The sequence below is a fragment of the Gymnoscopelus microlampas genome (genome assembly GCF_963454915.1).
Source record: "Gymnoscopelus microlampas genome assembly, contig: SCAFFOLD_75, whole genome shotgun sequence".
Lineage (NCBI taxonomy): Eukaryota > Metazoa > Chordata > Actinopteri > Myctophiformes > Myctophidae > Gymnoscopelus > Gymnoscopelus microlampas.
Genome location: NW_028155583.1, coordinates 81,714 through 104,222, shown reverse-complemented (window position 1 = coordinate 104,222; position 22,509 = coordinate 81,714). Strand labels below are relative to the sequence as shown.

At 40.6% G+C, this 22,509-nt stretch overlaps 1 protein-coding gene across 1 annotated transcript in view; it reads left to right on the top strand.

Annotated features, from left to right (window-relative positions):
* Nucleotides 1–22,509, top strand: part of LOC311041379 (uncharacterized protein) — a gene marked incomplete at its 3' end in the record, with an annotated part of 76,090 nt that overhangs the window by 11,532 nt on the left and 42,049 nt on the right. Inside the window, exon 2 of the mRNA XM_084086291.1 lies at nucleotides 16,679–16,740. The remainder of the gene's footprint in view (nucleotides 1–16,678; nucleotides 16,741–22,509) is intronic.

Below are 22,509 nucleotides of genomic sequence, written 5' to 3'. Positions count from 1 at the left end.
TCATATGTTTGGCAAAGAATAGACCAAGCAATTGCAAATGAGCCATTTGTTGTTGTTCCTTCCCACAAAACAATGGAAGCACACCTTTAATGATGATAATGTAGACATGCACAGGTGATCTAGCTGTTCAATGGCAGGTAATAGGTGGTCATTAGCACGTTTGATCACAGAGCATTTGTATTATGCAAATACATTGCTCATCTTTTTGGTCCCCTCAGTTCACAAACCACCATTTTAGACAGTCTTGGCCTCTTGGCAACTAATGTGACTCCCGTTGCAAGGAACCTGGGTGTCCAATTCGACTCCGAACTCCGGTTTGAAAGCCAAATAAAAAAGGTGGTACAAACATGATTCATGCACTTAAGTAACATTTATAAAATCAAACCATTTCTTTCCATAGACAATCTTAAAACTGTTGTGAATGCTCTAATGTATTCTCGCCTTGATTACTGTAATGCACTATACTCTGGTCTCAGCCAAAACCTTATTCATCATCTGCAACTGGTTCAAAATGCAGCAGCTAGGCTCATCACTGGTACCAGGAGATTTGATCACATAACCCCTGTTTTAGCTGCACTTCACTGGCTGCCAGTCGCCTTCAGGATTGATTTTAAGATTGTATTACTAACTTTTAAAGCTCTTAATGGTCTAGCTCCTAGCTATTTATGTAATTTGGTTGAACCTTATGTGCCAGGCCGCACCCTTAGATCATCTGGCCAGGGTCTACTGGAGATTTATACGGCTAATTTGGTGACCATATAAAGGCCCCTAGACTCTGGAACAGCTTACCAGAGCAACTAAGGTTAACCAGATCATTAACCAGTTTTAAATCCCTGTTAAAAACCCATTTTTACAGAATGGCCTTTTTAACTCCTTGAGATATATGTTGTTTATTATTGCTCTGTTCTATTGTAAAATGTAATGTGGAAGCTATTCAGTATTTTTCACATTTATTGAATGTATTTATTTATTTGATTTGTTTTGTAGAATTAATTCATTTACAGACATATTATTTAAGTTAATTTGTGTTCCAGCTAAAATGCTTTTATTTTGAAGGTGATGGGTCAATTTGGGCACACAGCTGGGTTTACTTAAGTCAATCAGGGCACAGCAGCAGTCAGTGGGCACCGGGAAGGTCTATGGTTTTTTACCAGTATCAGGGCCAGAGTCTAGCAAACATTTTGACCATCTTGCTGTATTGTCCTTGTCATGGTGAACTTGGTGAAGATAATAAATGCCACAAAAACGTCGCTGCCTTGTCTGGACAATGGGCTCATTTACAAACGCCTGATCTGCGTAAGATCCACTTTTACCTGGTGCCTCAGTGGCCTTTTGGAGTTTTTATTGTTGTTGACAAATAGCCACTACATAAAGTAAAAAAACGCCCTTATTGAAGCGGACACTTTTATTGTTGTTTTGGATTTTTTTGCACTGCATGGACGTTTGGACTGGAAGCCACCACGCCCAAACAGATGATCACCCTAATCAGAGGACAAAGGAACACGCCGGCGCACCAGCGTTTGATCTGGAGATCAAAGACAATGCTCAATGACTTTTTGTGAAACTTTGAATTGACTTGGATCAAGCTGTTAAAGACACGATCGGAGAACGGAGGACCACCCACGGCTTAAATGGACGCAGCATAAACCTACTCCACAACAACATAACACTGGTATGTGAAGGATAATCTGTCAGCTTTATTGGAAAAAGGCAAACTTATTTGGAGTGACTGAATTACCCTTTCGCTACATGTTGATGAATATTGGGAGTTGTTGGACTTGAAAAGACATTTATTCATAAATCTCCGACGTGGAAGTGTCAATATAATTGCCTGTGTGAACTAAATCAGACAATATGGAGCAGCTGGTTGATTCAAATGTTTCAAGTGTGGAGGAGAATGTTGCTCTGCCCGATCCCTCTGTTAAACGGGGCTTCAAGTTTACCCCAAAAGGTTTGGCGTTTTACATACAAACGTGCCAAGAAAAGAGATCCGCAAAAATCAAACAGTCCAAGAAATACGTTGAACCAATACGTGTCTGGATGAAATCTACTGACAATGTGAAGTCTGTGCGAGCTCATTTGTGCAACTTCATCAAGTGTTATGAGGACGCTAAGGACATGCATGAGTCGTTCATAAATATGGATTTGCCCGAGGAGGAGGTCAAAAGGCAAAATACATATTTCAATGCAACAATGATGAAATTTTGTAATTTCACTGAGTCTGTAAAGGATTGGTTGTCTGCTGCTGGGCACCCTTATGTGGAATCAAATGAAGTTGAAAATAATGATGTTGAAAATGAAATTGAAAATAATGACAATGCTGACAATGAAGGGGAAAATAATGACAATGATGTTGGCAATGTTGATGTTGATGAAACTGATGTTGAGACTAAACAAAGTGCTGTTATTGATGATATCAATCCAGAGGACAGTGCCTCTAACATTTCAGGTCCAAAGGAAAGGCAACACAAAACACACTCTAACGTGTCTAAAGCATCATCCACTGCATCGGCCATGCTAAAAGCAGAGGCTGACAAAGCAGCACTTGTGGAGCGCATGAAGGCTTTACAAAGGAAACATCAGTTGGAAGCAAAGGAGGAGGAGCTAAGAAAAGAAAAGGTACAGTTTGCTCTGGAGACTGAGCTAGCTGCAACTAATGCAAAAATCAATGTTCTGGAAACTAACTCAAAATGCAGCTCCAAAAGGGATGGAATGAACTCTTATCTGGAAAGGAACAAGGCTCAGAGTACAAGACAACTCAATCCTCAGGCTAGTCAATTTTTCCCACAGAGAAATGACAAAAATAACATGCAAAATGAATTTTACCCTAATGCCCAGGCTGTCACTGTAAGACCAAAGGAAACCTCACAGACCATCAGGTTTAAAGACACATTACAAACTGTCAGGTCTGAACAAATGGCAGTGTTACAGACGGACCTCAGACCACTATACACTCAAGCACCAGCACAAGTGATTCATGATGCTCAACAGACAGGACGAGCATCCTCTTTGAATATGACATGCCATAATGAAACCCAAAATGACATTGTGAATATCATGCAACGCCAAACTGACATCACTACAATGTTAGTCCAGCAAAATGTAGCATCCTCCCTACCAGTGAGAAATATACCCACATTTGATGGTGATCCTCTTCAGTATCATTCTTTCATCAGATCCTTTGAAAATTGTGTTGAGGTTAAAACTGATAATGCAAATGATTGTTTACATTTCTTGGAGCAGTTCACCAGGGGGCAACCAAGAGACCTGGTGAAAAGTTGTCAGCACCTCCCCTCTGTTCAAGGTTACCAAAGAGCAAAATCCCTGTGTAGGAGCCAATATGGGTGTTTTTGATTTATATTCCTTATTTGGTGGTGTCATTGCACTGCCAAGCCACAAGGGAGCATATGGCGCATTGGTGGTGGTTCACGTCACCTACTCATTGATATAATGAACACACGTGTGCGACTCCGGTGTGTTTGGACCCGAAGAGAAGCAACAGTTCTTACCGCACGCACGTTACACACTTAGGAATTTAAGAAACAAACATAGAAACAAAAGGAATTAGGAAATACACGCACAAGGGTGACTTTGGGGTATTATTATTATTGCCGATACAAGTGCTACAATGGAAGGAGCCAGGCTGGAGTGAGCGAGGCGAGCGCGTCAAGAACAAACTTTTGGTGAGTCCAAACGCCACCGGGACCGAACTGAAGGCGGTATTGGGCCAAATTTAGTTCAATCACTACAAAAGTAAGAACTATATCTCTATGGAGATTGGAGAAGACATTGAGGACATCGTTGGATCGTTTATGTTCACAATGAGGACAGCGAGGGACTTCAAGTGAGGACATCGAAGGATGGAAATCGTTTTCATTTGAGGACTTCGTTGGATTGTTTACGTTGCTTTGGACAATTAGATATTGCGACGGCATTATTTAACGGATGAACGTCATCTGCAACGCTAAAAGAATACATTGATTGTGGTGGGTGTGTCCTTTCCTTTCTTTAACGCTGCCTGAAGTTTTGGAACAGTATTGGGCTGTATTTAGGTGGCGAGTTGAAAGACAATGAGGAATTTACCCATCGAATTGATGTGTGCATTTTGTATGCGTTTGCGTTTGATGTCTGTTTGATTATATGAACTATAAGCCCATCGACAAATTAAAATGGACGGGGCCGAGGATTTGGATAAAGACAATGCACCCCCCGCTGGGGATTCCGAAGCCGTTTCAACCCAGGAGGATGGAACTGAAAAGAGGCCAATTACAATGACGGAAAAAGGGTTCCAAATGTACATTGAAAATATTCAAAAGGAGAGAAAAGCTAAATTTGCTAAAGCAAGTAAGCTGTTAAAAGAAATTGAGAATCATATGCAAACAAATGAAGTGAAAGAGGTTCAAATGGGTTTGAAACAGTTTAAACTCAGTTGTGAAGGTGCTGCTGAATCGCACCAGCAGTTGCTTAAATTACCACTCCCTGAAGGAGAGTATAAAAAGCAGGATTATTGGTTTAAAACAAAAACAGGTTTAAATAATCAGTTTGTAAGTCTTGTGACACGGTGGCTGTCTGCTAATGCTAATGATGATGATGATGATGATGATAATGAGAACAATGAGGACGTTATTGTTAATCCAGAAGACAGTATTTCAAACATTTCCAAAAAACTCTCAAAAACGAATATCTCAAGAATAAGTACTACTTCCTCAGCTTATCGAAAAGCGCAAGCAGAGAAGGCTGCATTGCTTGAGCGTGCTGCTGCACTGGGAGCCAAGCATGCATTGGAGGTGGAGGAGGAAAATATAAAAAGGAAAAAAGAAAAATTGGCCATGGACACTGATATAGCTGCTGCAAATGCAAAAATGCAGGTGTTGGAAGGAAGTGGTGTATCTATTGGAGCCAAAAGCAAAGGTGATGGCATGAACGCTTACCTAGTCAACTCAAAACAACAGCAAACCTTAACTGAACCAAATATCACATCAAAGGAAAAGCAGCCTGCACCATTGCAGGCCACGGAAGGGCCTCGGATCAGATCAACAACTCAACCTACATATACACTTGCATATTCACAGGACGTTCGACCAAAGGAACCCAGACAAACACATCAGCCACATCTACAATACGAAACAACACCAGATGAAAGGCCTCATCGAGGACAGCAAGCTCTCTCACTTGGAGCAATGGATGCTGCTGAATCTCAGCCACCCAGTAGACCTCAAAGAACCACAAGGGACCACCAACATCAAAGTCAATCTCAAACTAACAGGAGCAATGCTGCTGATTTTAATGTTGCCATCTTCACGTAGTGTTAACAGTGAAAGTAACATCCACAGCTTACTAAGGACACAAAATGAAATCACTGCATTATTAGTCAAACAACAGGTTGCTGCCATGTTGCCTGAAAGAGAAATCCCAGTGTTCAGTGGCGATCCCATGGAATATAGAACATTTATCAAGTCTTTTGAACATTCAATTGAAAAGAAAACTGACAATAGCCAGGACTGTCTCTACTACTTAGAGCAGTATACTAAAGGAAAACCTAAAGAGCTTGTGAAAAGTTGTCAATACTTACCCCCAAATCAAGGTTACGAAAGAGCCAAATTACTGCTAAAAACTCATTTCGGCAATGAAAGTAAAATAGCTTCAGCTTACATGGAAAAGGCTTATGCTTGGCCTTTAATCAAGCCAGAGGATGTCAGTGACTTTCAGTCTTTTGCTTTCTTTCTACGGGAATGTTGTACTGCTATGGAGGAAATCGAGAATATGGAAGAATTAAATATCACATCTAACATCAGATCAATAATCATGAAATTGCCATACAGACTTAGAGAGCGATGGAGAGTTGTGGCCTGTGAGCTACAGGAGCGCAGAGGCTACAGAGCTCTGTTTCCAGATCTGGTTAATTTCGTTGAGAAACAAGTAAAAATAATGTCTGATCCTTTATTTGGTGATATTCAAGGCAAAGGCAAAGTTGACACTGACAAAAAGAGCTTAAATGTCAAAAGTCAAAAGTACAAAGGAAGCAGTTTTGCTACTGTAGCAGCTGCTATTGAGCCAGAACAGCCACAAGTGGCACCTGGCAATTCGAAAGAGCTCTGTTTATGCTGTGAAGGAGCACACCTATTGGGGGAGTGCTACAAGCTGAAAAGGAAGATGCACAAGGATAAAATTGTCTTTCTAAAGGAGAAAGGCATTTGCTTTGGCTGTTTAAAAGTAGGACACATGAGCAAAGACTGTAAAGGGCGGCTCATTTGCAATGTGTGTAATGCCAAACACCCCAGCATCCTTCACATTCAGTTTAAAGAAAGAGAGAGCAAAACAGTTCAGCAACAGGAAGCACCAGTGAGCAGTGCTATTGTAACAATGGAATCATGTGGCCATACAGGGGCCGGACAGGAGGATAATTGTGTTCTCTCAATTGTGCCTGTACAGGTGAAATCACAAAAGGGTGATAAAATGGTACAGACATACGCATTCTTAGACCCAGGAAGCACAGCTACCTTTTGTACTGAGAATTTATTGAAACGGTTAAACTTAACAGGAACACGTAAAGAAATACTGCTCCGCACAATGGGGCAACACAAAGTTGTAACTTGTAGTGCATTTAAGGGATTGGAAGTGTGCAAGCTTGATGGTGATCAATTTCTTCACCTCCCAGAAGTAATCACACAACAAACCATGCCCGTGTCTAAAAACAATGCTCCTAAACAAAAGGAAGTACAGAAATGGCCGTACTTGAACAAAATCAAAATCAATGAAATTGACAAGGACGTGGATCTGCTCATAGGAACGAACGCTCCCCATCTAATGGAACCACTGGAGGTTATCAACAGTCGCAAAAATGGACCTTACGCTGTGCGAACCCAATTAGGATGGGTCGTTAATGGACCGCTAAGAAGTGGAAATGACAACAGTGATATTGTAACTGCAAATAGGATTTCTGTTGCCAAAATTGAGGAGCTGTAATTTCACAATACAATCAGGATTTCAATGAAAAGTCAACGGAGGAAAAACTTGAAATGTCAAGGGAGGACTTGAAATTCATGGACATCATGGAGAAATCAGTCAAACTTAAGGAAGGCCATTACTGTTTGGATCTACCATTCAGAAGTGATAACATCACTATGCCTAACAACCGCAACATTGCTGTGCAGCGTCTGCAGAATTTAAAGAGGAAATTCAAAAGAGACTTGAAATATCAGCAAGACTATGCAGCTTTTCTAGGTGACGTTATCGACAAAGGATACGCTGAGATTGTTCCACCACATCAATTACAGCGTAATGACAATAAGACATGGTACCTCCCTCATCATGGAGTATACCACCCCCAAAAGAAATCATTGAGAGTAGTTTTTGACTGTGCAGCAGATTTTCAAGGTGTCTCGCTTAACAGCCAATTACTGCAAGGACCAGACCTTACTAACACTCTGCTTGTAGTTCTCTTAAGATTTAGAGAAGAACATGTGGCCTTAATGGCAGATATACAAGCAATGTTCCACCAGGTCAGAGTGTCAGAAAAAGACATAGATTTTCTCAGATTTTTGTGGTGGCCTAAAGGAGACTGCTCTAAAGATCCAGTAGAACATCGATTGCTGGTGCATCTGTTTGGTGCTACCTCATCCCCCAGTTGCGCTAATTATGCCCTTAAGAAAACTGCAGAGGATAACAAAGATTCTTTCCCTCCAATAGTGTGTGACACTGTCTATCATAACTTCTACGTGGATGATTGCTTGAAATCACTACCATCAAAGGAAGAGGCAATGCAAATGGTACAAGACCTGGCTAATATGCTTCAGAAAGGAGGATTTCATCTGTCAAAATGGATCGCTAACAGTCGCACAGTGTTGACATCTATTGCAGAGGAGAAAAGATCTAAGACCACCAGAGATCTAGATTTGGATAAGGATGACTTGCCCATGGAGCGAGCTCTTGGACTGTACTGGTGTGTGGAAACTGACACATTTCAGTTTAGAACATCTGTGGAACCACGCCCATGCACCAGACGTGGCATCTTATCTGTGATTAGTTCCATCTATGATCCCTTAGGCTTTTTAGCTCCGTTCATTCTCCCACCTAAACGGTTGCTGCAAGAGATGTGTAGGAAAAACATCAGCTGGGATGAAGAAGTACCACAGACAACTTCTCGACAATGGCAAGAATGGTTGGCAGAGCTGAAAAAGATGTCGGAGTTTAAGGTGCTGCGGTGCATCAAAGATAAATACTCTGGACTGCCAGAAAGTGCACAATTGCATCATTTTTCAGACGCAAGTGAATATGGTTATGGAACCGTGTCTTACATTAGACTAACATTTAAAATGGGAGCACAAGTTTCCTTTCTTTTAGGAAAGTCTAGAGTTGCTCCAATGAAACAAACTACGATTCCCAGACTCGAGCTCACGGCTGCTGTGTTAGCAGTGCGTGTCGACAAAATGCTGAAGAAGGAGCTTTCATTTCAGTTGAAACAATCCGTATTTTGGACGGACAGCATGACAGTACTCAAGTACATCGCAAGTGAAACTACAAGGTTTCTTACCTTTGTAGCAAATCGAGTGGCTACCATAAGAGAAGCGACAGACCTCTCACAGTGGAGATACATCAACTCAAAGACCAATCCCGCTGATGATGCTTCCAGAGGGTTGTCTGCAGATCGTTTTCTGACTTGTAAGAGATGGATCAAGGGCCCAGAGTTTCTTCTGAAGGCAGAAGAGGAATGGCCAAAACTCACCGTGGAGCCCCAATTTCCAGTGATGACCCAAATGTCAAAAAGAATGTTCATGTGAATGTCATAACTGTGAATGATTTAAAGAATGCCACACAACAGCTGTTGTGCTACTTTTCAGATTGGACTAGACTAAGAATTGCAGTAGCTTGGTTTCTCAAATTCAAAGACACTCTGCTAAAACTTGCAAGATGCAGACGAGAAATGCAAGCCTCTGATCTAAACGATTCAAAAATGACTAAGCTTAAAGCTGAACTTGGTGGACAGTCAGTAACTGTGGAAGATGTTTCAAAGGCTGAGATTGAAATTGTTCGTTTTAGCCAGAGAGAGAGATTCCCAATGGAAGTTAGCAACTTGGAAAAGGGGAAAGCTGTAAAAGGCAGCAGTGACATTTCCAGATTGGACCCTGTGTTCGAGAATGAGCTGTTGAAAGTAGGAGGCAGGCTCAGTAAGGCAGCCATGCCTGAAGAAGTTAAACACCCTGTGATTCTGTCCAAAGATCAGTTTGTTTCAAAACTCATTCTACAACACATTCATACCCTCTTAGGACATGCTGGGCGAAACCATATGCTATCTACACTTAGAAAGAAATATTGGATCACAAATGCCAATGCAGCATGCAGGAAAACAATATCTCAATGTGTTGTGTGCAGACGTTACCAAGGAAAACTTGGAGAACAAAAAATGGCTGATTTGCCACCAGAAAGACTTATTCCCAACCTACCTCCTTTCACGAACACAGGAGTTGATTATTTTGGACCTATTGAGGTTAAGAGAGGTCGCAACATGGTCAAGCGCTATGGTGTTATATTTACTTGCATGGCTAGTAGAGCCATACACCTTGAAGTGGCGTATTCATTAGATACAAGCTCATGTATAAATGCTGTGAGAAGATTTATATGTCGCAGAGGCCAAGTAGTACATTTGCGATCTGACAACGGCACAAATTTCGTTGGTGCAGAAAGAGAGCTCAGAGAAGCATTGTCATCCTTGGACCACAGCAAAATACAGAAGGCTTTATTATCAGATGGACTAAAATGGAGCTTCAACACACCCGCAGGATCTCATCATGGAGGAGCTTGGGAACGTCTTATACGTCTTGTTAAGAAAGTGCTCTACTCTGTTCTCAAACAACAACATATGGATGATGAGGGCTTGCATACCATCATGTGTGAAATTGAAGCCATTTTGAACGACCGACCTATCACAAAGGTTTCAGATGACCCCAATGACCTGGAGGCGCTCACGCCTAATCATCTGTTACTTTTGAAGAGGAAACCGTTGCTGCCACCCGGACTTTTCAAAGAGGAAGATCTGTACACCAGAAAAAGATGGCGACAAGTTCAGTATATGGCAGACCTATTTTGGAAAAGGTGGTTGAAGGAATACCTCCCACTATTACAGGAAAGACAAAAGTGGAACAAACAAAAGAGAAGCTTTGCTGTTGGTGACTTGGTCATTATTATGGATCCCACTGCGCCAAGAGGTTCATGGCTGATGGGAAAAATAATTGACACTTACCCCGATAAGAGAGGCCTAGTGCGATCAGTGAAGCTAAAGACAAAGACTGGACAGTTAGATAGACCAATCAACAAGATTTGTCTACTGCAAGAAGCTGCAGAGGTTGCAGACAACACCTCTGCTGCACAAACAGTCTAAAGTTCACTTTATTATTGGCTCCATAGGAATTTGTTTTGTTTTGGTAATTGTTTATCACAATTAAGGGGCCGGTGTGTAGGAGCCAATATGGGTGTTTTTGATTTATATTCCTTATTTGGTGGTGTCATTGCACTGCCAAGCCACAAGGGAGCATATGGCGCATTGGTGGTGGTTCACGTCACCTACTCATTGATATAATGAACACACGTGTGCGACTCCGGTGTGTTTGGACCCGAAGAGAAGCAACAGTTCTTACCGCACGCACGTTACACACTTAGGAATTTAAGAAACAAACATAGAAACAAAAGGAATTAGGAAATACACGCACAAGGGTGACTTTGGGGTATTATTATTATTGCCGATACAAGTGCTACAATGGAAGGAGCCAGGCTGGAGTGAGCGAGGCGAGCGCGTCAAGAACAAACTTTTGGTGAGTCCAAACGCCACCGTGACCGAACTGAAGGCGGTATTGGGCCAAATTTAGTTCAATCACTACACCCTGCTTGCTGAACATTTTGGAAATTAATATAAAATTGCTTCTGCTTATATGGACAAAATTGACAGCTGGCCTCTGGTTAAAGCAGAAGATGTCAAATCACTAAAATCATTTTCTCTGTTCTTACGGGAATGCTCAAATTTAACACAGCGAATCATGCACATGAATGAGTTGGACATGCCATCAAACCTCAGAAACATCATGATGAAGCTTCCTTATAAGGTGAGGGAGAAGTGGAGGAGTCATGCATGTGATTTGCAGGAGAGACGCGGTTGCAGAGCACTATTCATTGACCTTGTGAACTTTGTTGAAAAACAAGTTAGAATTGCCTCTGACCCACTGTTTGGAAATATTCAGGACTCAAAATTTACCAGCTGCAACAAACCCCCCACTGTCAGTGAACCAAGGCATAGGAAACAGGGCACCTTTGCCACCGGTGTCACTGCAATGAAAGATGGAAACAAAGGCTACATGGATAATAAGATCAAGTCCTTTTCTGCCCAAAGTTACAACAAATGCTGCTTATTCTGCCAACAAAACAGCCACTCACTTGAAAAATGCTCACAGTTTAAGTTAAAGACACAAAAGGACAAGATACATTTCATAAAGGAGCATGGAATTTGTTTTGGTTGCTTGAAACGGGGACACATGAGCAAAGACTGCAGGAGTCGATTGGATTGCAGTGTGTGTCTGTGTCAGCAAAAGCATCCATCAGTCCTTCACATTGAGCAGAAGGGTATGAGTACACCTTGTAATGAAGCACAAGAACCTGTGAGCCCTCTGAGTGTAACATCTGGTCAGTCTCAGACATGTGGCCATATAGGGGCCGGAGATGAGTGCAATGCTGTGTTTTCGATTGTTGCAGTTCAAGTGAAAAGCCAAATGAGTGACAGAGTTGTGCAGACCTATGCATTTTTGGATCCGGGGAGTTCCGGTACCTTTTGCACTTATAGCCTTGCAAAGAGATTGGGGCTAAGTGGCAAGCCAGCCAGTATTCTATTGCAAACAATGGGGCAAAAGAAAATTGTGAGTACCAATGTATTGTCTCACTTGGAAGTGTCTGGCATGGATACAGATGATTTTATTGAATTGCCCAATGTCTTAACCCAAAGAGTTATGCCAGTGTCACACGTGAACATTCCACGACAGGATGATGTGGAAAAATGGCCTTACTTGAGTAACATAAAGCTGCACGACTTGAATGCAGATGTGGATTTGCTCATCGGAACTGATGCAGCAAAAGTGATGGAACCATGGGAGCTGATCAACAGCCAAGAGGAAGGCCCATACGCAGTCAGAACAAGAGTCGGCTGGGTCATTAATGGACCACTTAGGAGTGGAAGTAACGGCAGAGTTAAGACTGGCTGCTCTGTTATCACAACAAACCGCATATCTGTGGAACATCTGGAAGAGATGCTCATTAAGCAATACAACCATGATTTTAATGAAAAAACATAAGAGGGGCAATTGGAAATGTCAAGAGAGGACATTAAATTCATGAATATAATGAGAAGTACTACAGAACTGAAAAATGGACATTATTACATTGACTTACCTTTCAGAGAAGAGGAACCGGTCTTGCCAAATAACCGCTGTGTTGCAGAGCAGCGACTTCAAGGCCTGAAGAGGAAATTTGAAAAGAACATCAAGTTTAAAGAGGAGTACACCTCATTCATCAATGATATGCTGGTTCAAGGTTATGCTGAGGTTGTACCCATTGAACAGCTGGAACAAGATGAGGGAAAAGTGTGGTACATTCCCCACCATGGAGTACATCACCCCACCAAAGGAAAGCTGAGGGTTGTATATGACTGTGGAGCCTCATACAAAGGAACATCTCTGAATTGTCAGCTCTTACAGGGCCCCGATCTCACCAACACTCTTATGGGGGTCCTCATTCGCTTCAGAAAAGAGCCTGTCGCAGTCATGGCTGACATCCAGGCCATGTTTCATCAGGTGCGGGTGCCTGATAAACATGTGAACTTTCTTCGCTTTCTTTGGTGGCCTCAGGGCAACACTGGCCAGGAACCAACAGAATATCGAATGAGGGTACACTTGTTTGGAGCTGTTTCGTCCCCCAGCTGCGCCAATTACGCCTTGAGGCGAACTGCAGAGGACAATGCAGCTCACTTCCCTCCTGAAGTGATCAAAACAGTCAATCACAACTTTTATGTAGACGACTGCCTGAAGTCTACAGCCTCGGAAGGAGATGCCATTAAGCTTGTAAAGGATTTGACTCTGCTCTGTAGTCAGGGAGGATTCAACCTCCAAAAATGGGTGACAACCAGCCGTTGTGTCTTGACGTCAATCCCAGGTGACATCAGAGCAACAGAGATGAAAGAGCTGGATTTGGACACAGATCACCTGCCTATGGAAAGAGCACTTGGACTGCAATGGTGCGTGGAGTCCGACCAGTTCAGCTTTAGGACTTCATTACAGCCACGCTCACAGACCAGGAGAGGTATCTTGTTCGGTGGTCAGCTCTCTGTATGACCCTATAGGATTTTTGGCTCCTTTTACAATGCCAGCCAAGTTACTGTTGCAGGAGCTTTGCCGGTAAAACCTGAAGTGGGATGAACAAATTTCCCCCTCCTTCTCCAAACAGTGGTCTGATTGGCTGAGCGACCTTCAAAAGATGAGTATATTCAAGGTGGAACGATGTATCAAAACCCTGAACTTTGAAACATGTTTGAAAGCACAAATTCATAATTTTTCTGATGCCAGTGAAGCTGGTTATGGTACAGTGTCGTACCTGAGACTGGAAGATGGCGATAAGGTGCATGTTTCATTTCTTGCTGGAAAGGCCAGAGTTGCACCTCTGAAGCACATCACTATTCCTCGTTTGGAGCTCACAGCAGCAGTCCTCGCTGTCAGAATGGATGGAATGCTTCAAAGGGAACTACAATGGCAACTGGAGAAGTCAGTGTTTTGGACCGATAGCACGACTGTCATCAAATACATCTCCAATGAAACCAGACGTTTTCATACATTTGTTGCCAACAGAGTCACTGTGATCAGAGAAGCTACAGATGTTGACCAGTGGAAGTATGTGGGCACCAAGGCCAATCCTGCTGACGAAGCATCACGTGGATTGAGAGCCGAAGAATTTCTCACACATGGAAAATGGATTAAAGGCCCAGAATTCCTGTATTTGCCTGAGAGTGAGTGGCCTACACTGGAAATGGATTCAGTGATTCCCATTGATGACCCGGAGGTCAAAAAAGAAGCAGCAGTGAATGCCATTGTTAAGGATTCAGAAAATCCAACAGACCATCTCATCAACTACTTCTCATCTTGGAAGAAGCTTAAAACGTCTGTTGCCTGGTTCCTTGAACTTAAAAGACTTCTGTTGCTTCTGAGTCAAAATAAAAAGGAACTTAAAGCTACTGAAAGTGACAAGGATGCAGGAGTTAAAAGTACAGTTGAACAGAAACTTAAGAGCTTCAAAACCACACTCGGTGGAAAACATTTGACACCAGAAGATTGTGATGAAGCAGAGAAGGCAATCATTCATTTTGTTCAGAAACACAGGTTCAAAAGTGAAATTGCCTCCCTCAAACATGGCTCAAATATCGTCTCCAAGGACAGCCCACTGTACAAGCTAGACCCCATACTGGAGGATGACATTCTCAGAGTTGGTGGTCGTTTGCACAAGTCTGCATTACCATCAGAAACAAAGCATCCTGTTATTCTTTCCAAAGACCTGCATGTCAACCAGCTCATTTTACGTCATATCCATCAACAACTAGGCCATGCTGGGAGGAACCACATGTTGTACAGACTTCGACAGAGGTATTGGATAATTAATGCCAATTCAGCTGCAAGAAAGACCATTACAGAATGCATGGTGTGTAGACGGCACAGAGGAAAACTTGGGGAACAGAAGATGGCAGACCTGCCTGAAGAGAGAGTTGTGCCAGACAAGGCTCCTTTTACTTAAGTGGGAGTTGATTATTTTGGCCCCATAGAAGTGAAAAGAGGAAGAAGCCTTCTAAAAAGGTATGGAGTGATTTTCACTTGTCTGACCAGCCGTGCAGTACACCTGGAGGTGGCACATTCCCTTGATACAGACTCTTGCATTAATGCCTTGAGGAGATTCATTTGCAGAAGAGGCCCTGTGTCAAGTTTAAGATCTGACAACGGCACAAATTTTATTGGAGCAAACAAGGAGTTGAAGCAAAGTCTTGCCGCTTTGAATAATGCAAAGATCCAGGATGCTCTAATTCAGGATGGAATTAAGTGGAGCTTTAATACGCCAACAGCCTCACACCAAGGTGGCGTTTGGGAGCGTCTCATTCGATCAGTAAGGAGTATACTGACCTCTGTTCTTGGACAACAGGTTTTGGATGATGAAGGCCTGCAGACACTGCTTTGTGAAGTAGAGGCGATACTAAATGACAGACCCCTCACAAAAGTGTCTGATGACCCTAATGACCTCGAGGGCCTCACCCCAAACCATGTTCTTCTGCTGAAAGGAAAACCCATCTTTCCCCCTGGACTCTTTGAAAAGAGTGACCTGTACATCAGAAGGAAATGGAAGCAAGTACAGTATATCGCAGAGCTGTTTTGGAAAAGATGGACATCTGAATACTTACTTGTGATGCAAGAAAGACAGAGATGGGCAGCCCCAAGAAGAAACTTCTCCCCAGGAGATATTGTCATCATTGCCGATGCTACAGCTCCAAGAGGATCCTGGAAGATGGGTCGAGTTGTGAGTACCAAGTCTGACTCCAAAGGATTGGTCCGCTCTGTGTGCATTCAAACCAAAACCAGCGTCTTGGAGAGACCTGTGACGAAGATCTGCCTGCTGGTGGAGGCCACAGAATAAGACCACGGACAATTCTTCTATCTATTTTCTCTTTCTATCCTGTCTTCTTACCATCTGTTTATCTTGCAGTGTCTACAGAGAAGGAGACACAGAAGACACTATGGCTCATGGATAGAGAGAATAGCTCCCTTATATGTTTTACATAAGAGTAATTGTGATTCTCACAATTAGGGGCCGGAATGTGGAAGCTATTCAGTATTTTTCACATTTATTGAATGTATTTATTTATTTGATTTGTTTTGTAGAATTAATTCATTTACAGACATATTATTTAAGTTAATTTGTGTTCCAGCTAAAATGCTTTTATTTTGAAGGTGATGGGTCAATTTGGGCACACAGCTGGGTTTACTTAAGTCAATCAGGGCACAGCAGCAGTCAGTGGGCACCGGGAAGGTCTATGGTTTTTTACCAGTATCAGGGCCAGAGTCTAGCAAACATTTTGACCATCTTGCTGTATTGTCCTTGTCATGGTGAACTTGGTGAAGATAATAAATGCCACAAAAACGTCGCTGCCTTGTCTGGACAATGGGCTCATTTACAAACGCCTGATCTGCGTAAGATCCACTTTTACCTGGTGCCTCAGTGGCCTTTTGGAGTTTTTATTGTTGTTGACAAATAGCCACTACATGTAATATATCACTGTTATTGCATTATTGCATTGTTGTTGTTGATTGCTGTTTTGATTGTTCAAGCACTTTGTAACTTTGTTTAAATAAGTACTATACAAATAACGTATTATTATTATTATTATATTAATCTCTTTAACCTTCGGTTTTAAAATGAGACCAATGCGTTGTAAATTACGCTCCCAAATCATATCGCCTGTTCTCTCATAGTTTAATGTTAACAGCCGATTGAAACGCAGCCAATCTCACGCGCACCACACTGTAGTCGCCCCAAAACACAGTCGCCCCGTAACTCGGTAAACTATGCCTAAACCTAAATTAATGTCACTGTTGTTGTCATTTGTCACCAGAACCATTAGAAGAAGCAGCAAGGAAGACAGGAAAATGAGGAACACGTCACCAAGTTCAGAAGGTAAGAGAAGGAATTTTGGATCGAGACAGAATACGACTGTTTACAGTTACATTTTATATTATTTGATTTTATCGTTTGATTATTTTATAGGTAATTTTTAGGGTAAGGTTTACATATTTTGTCCAAATTTCACAAAAGTCGGTACACATGATCTATGGACCCATGCAATGAACATATCCAAACGTCATTTTGATAGTCCTTACCGTTCGTCCGTAATTGGCTTCCAAAGTTAGTGGGAGGGGCCCGTTTTACACAAAATGCCAAAAATCACAAACGAAACGTCCAATCGATCCCAAATTTAAATCACATGTCGAGGGTGGTTTACTCAACGAATCCCCAAAAGCATTTCCATTTTGATCCATAGGGGGCGCCACAAATGCACAAAACGTAACCGGTTGATGCAAAAACATGATTTTTGGGGGGATCAGTCCCTTCAAAATGAAAAGCAAGTGATCTCAGGAGTGAGGTGACAATATGATTGGCCTGTTACATTTGTGGGAGGGGCCTGTTTGACAAAAAGGCAGATGTGAAAAATGCAGGGCAAAGGGGTTTCCTTACACATTAAATTTTTTACACAGATCGGTGCAGTTATAGGTAAAAACATGAATCAATCGGCCTGTTATAGCGCCACCACGAGGCAGATTTGAAGTGTCATTTCTTCCTCGGCCTAGTGAGAATGTGTGTGCACAATTACATGGAAATTGCGTGCTGTGTCCATGATCTGAGTTATTTTGTTCAAAACAGAGACTTTGGAAGCCATTCTTAGCCAATCACGATGGAATATGAAAATTCTTAAAGACCTGATTGATTGATTACATATAAGAGACAGACACATATACACACTACTATACATATAAGAGACAGACAGATATACACACTACTATACATATAAGAGACAGACACATATACACACTACTATACATATAAGAGACAGACAGATATACACACTACTATACATATAAGAGACAGACATATATACACACTACTATACATATAAGAGACAGACACATATACACACTACTATACGTACATATAAGAGACAGACAGATATACACACTACTATACATATAAGAGACACACAGATATACACACTACTATACATATAAGAGACAGACAGATATACACACTACTATACATATAAGAGACAGACACATATACACACTACTATACATATAAGAGACAGACAGATATACACACTACTATACATATAAGAGACAGACAGATATACACACTACTATACATATGAGAGACAGACACATATACACACTACTATACATATAAGAGACAGACACATATACACACTACTATACATATAAGAGACAGACACATATACACACTACTATACATATAAGAGACAGACACATATACACACTACTATACATATAAGAGACAGACACATATACACACTACTATACATATAAGAGACAGACAGATATACACACTACTATACATATAAGAGACAGACAGATATACACACTACTATACATATAAGAGACATACACATATACACACTACTATACATATAAGAGACAGACACATATACACACTACTATACATATAAGAGACAGACACATATACACACTACTATACATATAAGAGACAGACACATATACACACTACTATACATATAAGAGACACACATATACACACTACTATACATATAAGAGACACACATATACACACTACTATACATATAAGAGACAGACAGATATACACACTACTATACATATAAGAGACAGACAGATATACACACTACTATACATATAAGAGACAGACAGATATACACACTACTATACATATAAGAGACAGACACATATACACACTACTATACATATAAGAGACAGACAGATATACACACTACTATACATATAAGAGACAGACACATATACACACTACTATACATATAAGAGACAGACAGATATACACACTACTATACATATAAGAGACAGACAGATATACACACTACTATACATATAAGAGACACACAGATATACACACTACTATACATATAAGAGACAGACAGATATACACACTACTATACATATAAGAGACAGACACATATACACACTACTATACATATAAGAGACAGACAGATATACACACTACTATACATATAAGAGACAGACAGATATACACACTACTATACATATAAGAGACAGACACATATACACACTACTATACATATAAGAGACAGACACATATACACACTACTATACATATAAGAGACAGACACATATACACACTACTATACATATAAGAGACAGACACATATACACACTACTATACATATAAGAGACAGACACATATACACACTACTATACATATAAGAGACAGACAGATATACACACTACTATACATATAAGAGACAGACAGATATACACACTACTATACATATAAGAGACATACACATATACACACTACTATACATATAAGAGACAGACACATATACACACTACTATACATATAAGAGACAGACACATATACACACTACTATACATATAAGAGACAGACACATATACACACTACTATACATATAAGAGACACACATATACACACTACTATACATATAAGAGACACACATATACACACTACTATACATATAAGAGACAGACAGATATACACACTACTATACATATAAGAGACAGACAGATATACACACTACTATACATATAAGAGACAGACAGATATACACACTACTATACATATAAGAGACAGACACATATACACACTACTATACATATAAGAGACAGACAGATATACACACTACTATACATATAAGAGACAGACACATATACACACTACTATACATATAAGAGACAGACAGATATACACACTACTATACATATAAGAGACAGACAGATATACACACTACTATACATATAAGAGACAGACACATATACACACTACTATACATATAAGAGACAGACACATATACACACTACTATACATATAAGAGACAGACAGATATACACACTACTATACATATAAGAGACAGACAGATATACACACTACTATACATATAAGAGACAGACACATATACACACTACTATACATATAAGAGACAGACACATATACACACTACTATACATATAAGAGACAGACACATATACACACTACTATACATATAAGAGACAGACACATATACACACTACTATACATATAAGAGACAGACACATATACACACTACTATACATATAAGAGACAGACACATATACACACTACTATACATATAAGAGACAGACACATATACACACTACTATACATATAAGAGACAGACACATATACACACTACTATACATATAAGAGACAGACACATATACACACTACTATACATATAAGAGACAGACACATATACACACTACTATACATATAAGAGACAGACTCATATACACACTAGATCGGTAATGGCAGTTCTGAAAACTGCAAGGAAGTCGATCAAGTGCTTCATTTGATCTTGGAAAACGCCCTCCATTCGATCCAGCTGATCTTTTTTTTCCAGAAGCTTTCTGATTTCACTGTACTGTTTCAAAACAGATTCAAGCATGTTTATCTTGCTGTTCCAGCGAACTTCACATTCTTGCATCACAGTATTGGCTAAAGACGCAACAGCCCCCGATTTCTTCAGATATGTGACAAGACTTTTACACTTATCCAACATTTGCACTACATCTCTGATCGGTTCTGCTGCATTCTTCTCAGAGAATGTATGTCTCAACACTGTGTTAAGAATGTGAGCAGAGCACAGGAGCCACAGGTAATGTTTAAGTGCAGCCTTAACGTTAGGACCCGAGTCGCTGACAAAAACAATTTTCTCTGCTGGTATGCCATAACCTGTCAACACAGTGTCGATTTGATCCCGAATATTATCGCCTGTTTTTTTTAGGTTAGGATCGAAATTAGAAACAACCGTAGTCAAAATCCGACTCTCGAGGTGCCACTCCGCGCTGTTCTCATCCACATCCACATAGTGACATGTAAGGACCGTATAAGCCCGCTGATTAAACTCATCTGTCCACATATCTGTGGTCACTGCAAGTCCTCCGTCTTGCATCACTTTCTGGATGACTTCAGAGAGTTTCTCTTTATCTTTCGCAGCCTGATCTTTTGCCCTGTCACACACAGTTTGCCGGTGGGGTATGATGGCACCCGCGTCAATAGCACCGTATTTAACTCCAATGTTGACAAGCGTCTGAGCCACCTGGGTGAATCCTGTGCCGCTGACGATGTCAAATGGCCGCATATCCAGGCAACACAAGTCGACACAGTCACAGTGTCACAGTGACAAACCTTGATTTTACATCTGGTGGTACAACTTTTCTGTCTCGACGAACGAAGGATGTTAAGGTGTTTGTCTGTGCTGCTGGCTGGCTTTTCCCTTTAGCACACAAATGATGCACCATGTTTGATGTGCCGGTTTTGTGGCTATCGTAAACATAGACCATCTCGCAACTGTTGCAAACCACATATCCAGCACTCGAATCATCAGCATGAACCACTAAGCTGAACTTGTCCCATGTTGAACTTTTACTCCCTTCTTTCTTTTTAGTTTTTAATTCACCGCTTTTTAGTTTCTCTCGTACTTTGGCAAGTTTAGCTGCTTTATTTGCCTCCATTGTTTTGAAATGGAAGGACCTTGTGATGAGTGTTGCCATGTCTGCTTATTATAAGCGACGTTGCTTCCTTGCTTTCAAAGCTGCTTATTTCTTTCGCAACAGCAACGCTGGGGGCAGTGGGGGCACAACGCAAGTCTAGTAGGTGGCTAATTCGTGCCTGATGAAAAATCACGTTACGTTACAAATTATACAAAATAACACACACTGACACAGAGACAAGCACGCAGAGATTTAGCTATTTTATGGATAGATATATTATATGTCAATAAAAATAAACCAAAATAAATAATTAATTTGGTTATTTCTTTAATTATACATTGTTATTTTTGCCTGATTTTACCATATTTGACCAATATGTACGTATGTGCCTGGAGTATTAGTTAATAGCAGTGTCGATTTCGTCAGCTATTTCTTAGTCTTAGTCCAGTTTTAGTCCAGTTTCAATGACGGTTGTTAGTTTTTATCACATTTAGTCAAACTCATCCTTTTTTCATTTAGTCTAGTTTTAGTCGACTAAAAGTCGAGCATTTTAGTCTTTATCTTAGTCCAAGAAATATTTGTATTCGTCTAGTTTTAGTCGACAAACTGTTGACATTTTAGTCAAGTTTTAGTCATGACAATAATATTAGCCCTTTACTTTTTTTTGTCAGCAGATAATATAGAACATTTCCATCTAATCTAAACATATTTCACATAGCATTTCCTCTCATCCTTTTGATGAAAAATGCAATTTTAAGGAATACATCCAGACATGGAACATGTTCTGATTGAACTTGTATATTTATTTTAAACCATAACAATTCACAGACACACCAATGCTTGCATTAAAATAAATTAAATACATCTCAGATGAAAAAATGAATAAAATAAAATAAAGTGCCTCATGGACTTAACCACTTGAAGTTGAACCCCAGCATCTATATTCTAAGGGGAAAATATAAGCCAAAAAGCTTGTAGAGTTTGTAGATTGGTTATTTCTGGCAAAGAGATTTGGAGTAGAAGGAAAAAGCAGTCCAACTAAGTACAGACAGAGCCAACTCAGGTCAAGTTTACCAGTAAGTGGTTCTCAATGAGAATGAAAAAGGTGACAGATACCAGGGTAAATATAAACTAGTGTGATTGATTAATGGATTGATTGATTGAATACTGTATTTAG